We start from the raw sequence: 8,927 nt of genomic DNA on the forward strand, positions 1-8,927 counted from the left end.
AGGATTTGAACCCAAATCTCCCTGAATCTCATTTGCCACTCTAGCTAGTATTTCCCATTTCCTCTTATAGATAAAAATCATAAAGTCTTAGCATCTCTGAATTTAAAGTGGGCACATTGTTGAAAATACTGATGGCCAAGGATCATTTTTCCATTTACAAAGAAATCTTTCTGTAATGCTGGAAAATAGATTACAGTTCCAGAGTATCATAGCTAGCACCAGCATACCACATTGCTTTCCAATATTCTGTACTATGCCTCTCTACTTCCCTTTTCCTATAAGCCAAGAATCTAGACCAAATTAGTCCTTTTATGTGGGCAATTACCGCAATGCTGGTCCCTTCTCCTATTTGTCACCCTGATTTTTCCCTGACTGGCTGCTCACGGGTGATGATTTGTGGGGCCTATGACCAAGTGAAAAATCAGGTAACGAAGACTGTATTAATAATGGAGATGAGCCATCAGAATAATAAGCATGTGCAAGTAGCACTTATATATTTAATGTTTATTTTATTCTCTGGCAATTTTAAATTAAACGTTCAGAAATTATGTCCTCTTTATTCATGTGGAAGTCTTTTGTCATTCGTGTTATTACTACATAGAAAAAAGAAAACTATGCTAATTCTGTGACTCCTGATGACAGGTAAAAGATGACATTAAACTTTGAATCTGACAGTGAACTTTGGTTTTGACATTTTGAAAGATCAGTGTGGGCAATCCTTTTACTGATGCGAATTGAAACCGCTCCCTGTATACTTTCTCATTCAGTATGACTCTGTCTCCATAAAACTTGCATGATTTTATATAGATCATCTATACTGTTTGGGGAAATGGAATGGAGGGGGAAAGGGTAAGACATCCCAGAGTGATTTTATTAGTGTGGGAAATACCCTCCACCAAAGCAGACCACAAATTTCCTGCAACATCATGTATTTAAAAAGTTTTCTGAGGGCAATGAAAGGTTACATGATGTCACTGAATATTTTTTTTCATTTTCTTCAATTGTGTCTAACTCTTTGTGACCCTTTTTGGGTTTTCTTGGCAAAAGTAATGGAGTGGTTTGCCAATTCCTTGTCCAGCCCATTTTACACTGAGGTAAACTAGGATTTTTCAGCTAATAAGTGTCTGAGGCCAGATATGAACTCAGCAAGATAAGTCCGTGTCACCCAGCTGTACTCAACATATAATGCTTAATAAATGCTTCTTGACCGACTGATTTTACCAATCAAATTCCTCATTTATCAGCTATGAATTCTTCTCTGGCATACTTGAATAATATGATAAGGAAGGTTTTTAAATAAAATTGTTCTTATGAATTTATCCCCAGGTATATAAAAAGTTTTCAAATCTAATTTATGATTTTATTCCAACGTCAGGTCTCTCCCTTATGGCTGGTTAAGGGGTGGAAGAGAGCAAAGAGCACATTCCACAGAGAAGGCAGGGAAGAAAAGAGACATTAAAAGCTTGGGAACAAGGGAGGTGCTCAGTGTGAAGCCCATCTCTATGACTTATAGCACCAAAATAGGCTATACTCATCTTCTTTTGTCAAATTGAGAGCAATTCTGCTGAAAATACTGAAAATTGGAAGCATTTTTAGAGATTTTTACTAGAACTCTCTTTTTTTGTATGTATATGTGCATGTGTATGTGATGCTATGATAGGAAGGAACTTCTCTACTGCCTTTTGCATTATGAGCAGTGTGATAATGGTTCAGGTTCTGACCTCTGACACATACTAACTATGTGACTTTGGGCAAGTTATATTGTTTTAGGGAATTAATAAGATGATAAGTGGTCTGGGAGATCTTGCCCTCATTGGCAGAATAAGCTTCTTCATTTGAGAGGTCATATATAAGTGAAATTACAGATTCACTGTCTTACAAATTCTATCTATCTTACATGTTGAGATATGGTAGAATTAAGGGCTCCTCCATACCAGCTCCCTCATTTTATAGTTGAAGACTTGAAACCTGGAGGGAGATGTACTAATGACACACAGCTTAATAGTAATAGTAAAATAGTGACAATAATAATAGCTAACATTTAAATAGTACTTACTATGTGTGGGTCAGCATACTAAGTACTTTATAATTATCATTTCATTATCATCTTTGGTCCTCCCAGTCTAGGGAGATGAGTGCTATTGTTAAAACTATTATAAAATTAAGGGAAATACGGCAGGTAGAATTTAAATGACATGCCCAGATACATAGCTAGAATGTGTCTGAAATCAAATTTGAATTCACTCTCAGCTTAACAATCTATCGACTAGGACACATAAATGTCTTTTTGGATCTTAGTTCAGATTCAGTGTGGGCAATCTCTTTACTGGTACGAATTGAAATCTCTTGCTATATAATTTTTTTAATTCAATGTGATTCTGTGTCCATAAAACTTACATGATTTTATGTAGATCATCTATACTATTTGGGGGAATTGGGATACAGAGGAAAAGGATAAGACTTGAGATTACTTCCTGAACAGTGTCCAGAGAATGAGAAAGTCCCATTCTTGAGGCAACTAAGTGACTTAGTAGAATGCTGAGCCTGGAGTCAGGAAGAGCTGGAGTCAAATCCAAACCTTCCATACTTAAGAGCTGAATGACCCTGGACAAAGCCATTTATCTCTGTTTTCTTCAGTTCCTTCAACTATAAAAGAGAGATATTAACAGCATAAACCTTGCAAGATGGTTGTGAGGATCAAATGACATAATAATTGTAAAGTGCTTAGCACAGTGCCTTATTCCCTTTGCTCCTTGCCGCTCTTTTCAAGTTCATTGGCTGATTGATGGACACATAGGCATAATACGCAGATGTGGTTATCATGCTTGGCTATTTCAATCCCTAAGGAATTCAGACCTGAGCTGGGAAACTGAAAAAGCTGAGCTATTCCCCTGTGAGTATCAATATTGTACTGTTCTTTATGTTATTTTAAAAAATATTGTTATTGAATGCTGGTGATCTCTATATTGTGGCCTGATGTTTTTAATCTGGAACTGTACCACTCAGCATGCACCTGTGAAAAAGGTGTTATTTGCAAAAGAAGTAAGTTGGTGTAACCAAGGAAACCAAAATGATCCTTACCCACCTGAGATGACACTTTCAAGAATGCAATTAATAGCTTTTCCTAGTTTAAAATCAGGGTTAGGTCTATATCAGGTCTGTTACTAAAGGCCCCCAGAGTCACATGGAGAAAGAAGAAAAGAGGAAGGAGAAGAAAGATATGATCTCCTTCTCTACTTGTTGTTATTTAATTTTTTTTTCAATCATGTCTGACTTTTTGTTAACCCTATTTGGGGTTTTCTTAGCAAAGAGATTGGAGTGCTTTGTCATTTTCTTATCTGGCTCCTTTTCCAGATGAGAAAATGGAGGTAAAAGGGTAAATCAATTTGTCCAGGGTCACAAAGCTAGGCAATGTCTAAAGCTGAATTTGAACTCCAGGCTTAGCATTCTATTCACTTTCTAGCCACTATGTTACTACTTCACTTCTTCTCATGTCCATCTATAACTATAGATTTATATATGCCAATGTAAATATATATATATATATATATATATATATATATATATATATATATGTTTGTACATATACATGTGTGTTGTTTTGAACTCTATTTCCCTAAATTTTTCATTTTTAGAGTCAAAGCAGACATTTGTAACCTAAAGATTAAATACATTATTGTGAGAGAAACCACTTATGATCCTTATATCATGTCTCTCTAAATTTCAGTTGCTTTTCCTATAAAATAAGGGTTTTGAACTAGAAAACCTCTGAATCTACTCTACCCTGTGGTCCTACAAGTCTTGATGAGTTTAATAATCCCCCATGAAATACCTGTTTAATGTCTTTTGATGTGCAAAAGGCATTGTGGCAAACTGAATAAATAGCTAGCTTTAATATTTGGAAGAGAGGTTCATGTCTTGCCTTAGACATATATTGGCTACATGACTATCACACAAGTCACTTAACTTCTTAGTGACCCAGACAACTCTCCAGGACTATGTATTTCAGAGCAAGTATCAGTCTGCATTGATAGAGGAATTTCCCCACTTAGAAGTTCTCAATACCATTGAAATCAGTGGTACAGGGAAAAAAACAAATGCATGAGTGAACAAAAGAATGAATAAACAGACAGATGAATGAATAAATAGGTTAATTTTAAAAATTGAACAAAATTGAGCAAATATTAGAAAACAAAGCAGAATGTGATAAATGCAAAGAAGGGCAGATAGCACACTGTGAAAAAGCAAAAGAAGATCAAATAACATTTATTCTGAAAGTTCTTAATCTTCTTGTAACCATCCAGAATCCTTCACCACCTTCTCTAAATTCTATTTTTCTATCATCCTGTTCCCTAAAAAAACCAAAACCCTCCTACAGACAGAACCCAGCAGTACAGAATGTTAGCAATACACACCCACTAGTTTCGGGATTCAGAAATATAACTAGAAAAAGAAAGATCTGTGCGGCCTTAGGCTACTTCTCATCCCACTTAGCCTGTTTATTGAAGTAGCAAGCTACAGAAAACAGCCTCTTAAGTTTCATAAACACTGTGACTGAATGTGGCTGCAGGGGCTAGATCCCTGCATTTGCTATATCTAAGGAAACATATGTCAACAAATACATTTGCTATCCCTAAGGAAGAGCAGCTATGGAATACAGTGCATAAAATACTAGGCCCTGAAATGATTAAGAGTCATCTTTCTGAGTGCAAATCTGACCTCAGCTATATGATCATGGGCAAGTCATTACCCTTGTTTACCTTAGTTTCCTCATCTGTAAAATGAGCTGGAGAAAGAAATGGCAAACCACTCCAGTATTTTTGACAAGAAAACCTTTAATGGGGTCATAAAGAGTCAGACATGAATGAAAAATAACTGAACTACATCCCTAAGAAAACATTAAAGAAATTAGGCTTACTTAACTTGAAAAAAGAGAAAACTAAGGAATGCATTTATTTACTGTCTTAAATATATATGAATAGGATAAGAATTATGGCCAAGAGAGGAGAAAGATTTAAATGCAAACTAAAGAGATTTCTTTTGGAAGAGATTTTTAACAAAATCCATTAAAACCTGGAAAGAAGTGTTCAAGAAAAAAATATATGAGGCTCTCTCTTTCTGGAGAGTTTTAAAAAAAAGATTTTTCTTTCTGGATAACTTAGATGTTCACCTTTATTAAACATCGTGGAATTGGGCCAGATATCTCTCCATAGTCCTGTGATCTGTTCGGGTTAAGGGTATTTTTGATAAGATGATAGAACTTGCATGTTTCTCTCCATCCATCTTGCATGTTATATCTGTGTCCTTCTAGTGAAAAATAATGATGCAATCCTGAGGTGTTATAGATCCACTTATTATTTTCAACTTCTGCTGTATGTGCTCAAAGACTTGTCCCTTTCTGCCTATTTGTTCCAGTGTGATGGCAGCTTTATTTTGGGGATAATAGGAGAGCCATGCTGTTTTATGTGGCAATAATCCAAATCCCAGTGGATAGCTATTCTTCAGAGCCTTGTGTTTTATTTGGAAGATGAAAAAGTGCAGGGGGACATTGTTGTCCAGAAAAAAATGGAGCTTCTTCTTATTTTTTGCTATTAAATTAAAATCTTGAATATTTATTTTTCAATAGAGGTCTCAAAGGTAAGCAAAAGAAATGATGGAGTGAGAAAAGAAGTCATGTTGAGGAAGGCAGCCTGCCAAGATAGGGCTCCATGGGCAAGTTAGGACTTCACTTGGATGGCGCTACCTGAATGTTGGCAGCAGATTTATAGAAATCAACTGGATTATTGGGTAGCTTCTTTTCCTTCTTCCAAAAGTTTGAATAGGCTGATATTTTTAAAGAGGGGAAGAAAAATACTCTAAAAATAATCAGCTGGAGAAAAGAGATTTAAAAGACACAAAGAGACCAGTAATCAAAGATGGTTAAGTTGAAATTTCATTTTCAGAATATCCCCTATTGACTATTGTGGTCTTCCAATTTCCTTTCTATTACCATTAGGTAACATAATGAGTGTGTATGGAATGCAAAGTCAGTCAGTTGATATTCAAACCTCTTTATTTCCGATTTTACTTCTGAAAGTCCTGCCAAACATAGCTATATTTCATTTTCATATCGGTTGCTTGATATACACCCATTTGTGCTCAATTAAAACAATTAATATGATCTGAATTTAAAGGGAGAGTAATTGCTGGAAATTCATGTTTCTTTACTCTTTTATGATGCTTATATTCATTGAAAAGTTATTAATATTGTTACAATAGCTCAGAGCCCCCAGATAGGAAAATTCTTAACATATGGCCAGAGGTTTGTCACTGTCTCTTAATTTATATCTTTTGTATTTCCAACTAACCCTTAACTTCTTTCATTTGTTCCCTTTTTTGGCATATAGTAACCATATAACATAAGCCTTTATGACTTACCTAGGTTTCTTTATATATGACACAAAATCAAGGCACGAGAAATGTGAAGATGAAAGAATCTAAAGGAGTATATAATAGTACCTTTTACTAGAAAGTTATGGGGAGGGAAAGCTCAGGGTTATTTTTAAATCCTTAAAAAAGTGATTATAACCATTAGGTTCAGTTTAAATTCTTTATTTTAAGCTGCTGGAAGGGACCTAACAACCCACTTTTAGCTTTTCTTTCTTTCATTCTCTGTGCTCATTGTCCCTGGGTCATCACTTCTCTCAAGTTCAGTTCATTAAGCCCTAGGAAGAGGACATTGCCATTACTGCTCAGCTCGCACAGTCTCATATCCCTTTTCTTCTGGGCATAACTCAAGTCTCTGATTCCTCCAGCATAAATTACTCTCTGGGGTAAGAAGAAATCATGATACCACTAAATTGCAAATCCCAAATTATAACATTCAAACCCCTATCACAATTTCAATGATAGTGATGAAAAACATATATTTTGATATATGATCAGTTCACCTATATACTAATTTGGGTATACATTGTTACCAATAGGTTTTCTTATTTAGCAAAGTCTAGCCAGATAGTTACTTGTTTTTATTCCCTCCTCCAACTGAATAAGAACCCGAGCCTTTTCAGACTATACTACTTTTTCCCCATCAGGTGACTTTTATTTTGGTCCCTAACTGCATCAAACCCCTCTCTTGAAGATGGAGACTTCGCTGAAGACCTTGCATTATAGAGACCTGAGTTGAATTATTTGGTCTTTCTTTTTGCTGTTATAATAGCTCTTAAATAAAAATTATTAATGTAGATCACTACAAAGTCCTCCGATACAGAGAAAAATGTTTAATGTTAAACATCTATATATCCATGTTAAATACTATGTATTTCCAGATAGCCATTGGTGCTCTAATTTTGCATTTTCCTAGCAATGAAAAAAAATATTTGATTACATGACACAAAGTAATCATGATTATTCATGGACTTTTACACAAAATAAAAATCATAAGACAACAATGTAAAGAAATGGGGAGGAAAAGAATATACAACCATCTATTTAAAATAATCATGGACATTCATGGACTTTTACACAAAATAAAAAACATGAAGAGACAACAATGTAAAGAAATAGGAAGGAAAAGAATATACAATCATCTATTTAAAAAATAGACACAGGAGAGAAGAAGTGAGAGAGTTAGTTCTTATCATTCGAAAGGGTCAGATATAGCTAACTGTGTTGGGATATGAATTACAAATGTCTACACAAGCATTTCTCTCCCTTTTGATCTTCCATCTCTGGTACCATCTTTGCTGCTGCTATTGTTCTTGCTATAGCAACACTCTCCTTGTGAAATCTTTACTCTCACTCCATTAACCTTTTTTTACTCAACTCCCTCTGTCTAGTTCAAAACACTGTATGACTAATGTGAATCCTCCCAGAACAAGAATTTACCATATTTCCAGTCTCTTTCAGGGTTATCAAAACACTATCCTTCAGAACAACAGCTGCCAGAATCCTCAGCTATTTTACATATCTTTCCTTCTCAGTAGGGGGAATAATCTGAATAGGTTTAGATAGAAATCAGTCTGAGCATGTCTGAATCACCAGTTATATGTTTCTTTAATAACTTTTACTCATGTTCACCATTCATCTTTCTATTTTCCTTTGGCTGTTGATGGAAAATAGGCTGGTCAAATGGCAAGAACTGACCCCTGTGTTTCATTGGTGGCAATGCATGGCAGGTTGAGCATAGTCTCATCCTCTGTTGAAGATAGATAAACATAGAAGGCTTCACTGATATATTAAAGAATAAGTACATGAGAAAAGTATAATATGCTATAGGATGTAATACAAGAGAAAAATCTCTTCTTTCCCATAATACTTTTTTGAATAGGAAGTCTAGGTAAGGGAGGACGCTAGATATGAATCTAATGTTCAGATAATATAATATTTCTGCAATTGACATTACAACATCAACTGCATGGAATAAAAGTTCAAGAACTGAAGGGTATAAGGCAGTAATTCTGCATAAAACAAAAACATAATCAAAACCAAAATCACAGTAAAAGCTGAAGGGATCTTACGAGGTGAACTCTTAGATGAGGCCTTAATATATCAGTGTAGACATGAGTAACAAGTTTTTTCCTCAACAAAGATATCCTTCTTTATCTCCATATGGTATGTATATCTGGAGACCTCCCAGAATTGTACCTTATTTCCATGGCCAAGAATAAGTTGTGTTGATAGTGTGTGGAATAGCTGTCAATCTAGAAAAGGCAGAGTGGGCCAACTGAGAAACATAGAATTAGACTGTTTTGACAGAAGATTCCATGCTGAGAAAATATGATGGGGACAGAAAAGGCTTCATGTCATTATGGTGATTTTTCCCCCATCCAATTTCAAGGACATCCTAAAATCTATGCATGTATGACTCATGTCTAAGAATCCTTTCTTTAGAAGAAGGTGGCAAGCTATAAGCTAGAAAACTGAGCAGAGAGATTGTTAGCAAAATT

The sequence above is a fragment of the Sminthopsis crassicaudata genome, chromosome 3 (genome assembly GCF_048593235.1).
Source record: "Sminthopsis crassicaudata isolate SCR6 chromosome 3, ASM4859323v1, whole genome shotgun sequence".
Lineage (NCBI taxonomy): Eukaryota > Metazoa > Chordata > Mammalia > Dasyuromorphia > Dasyuridae > Sminthopsis > Sminthopsis crassicaudata.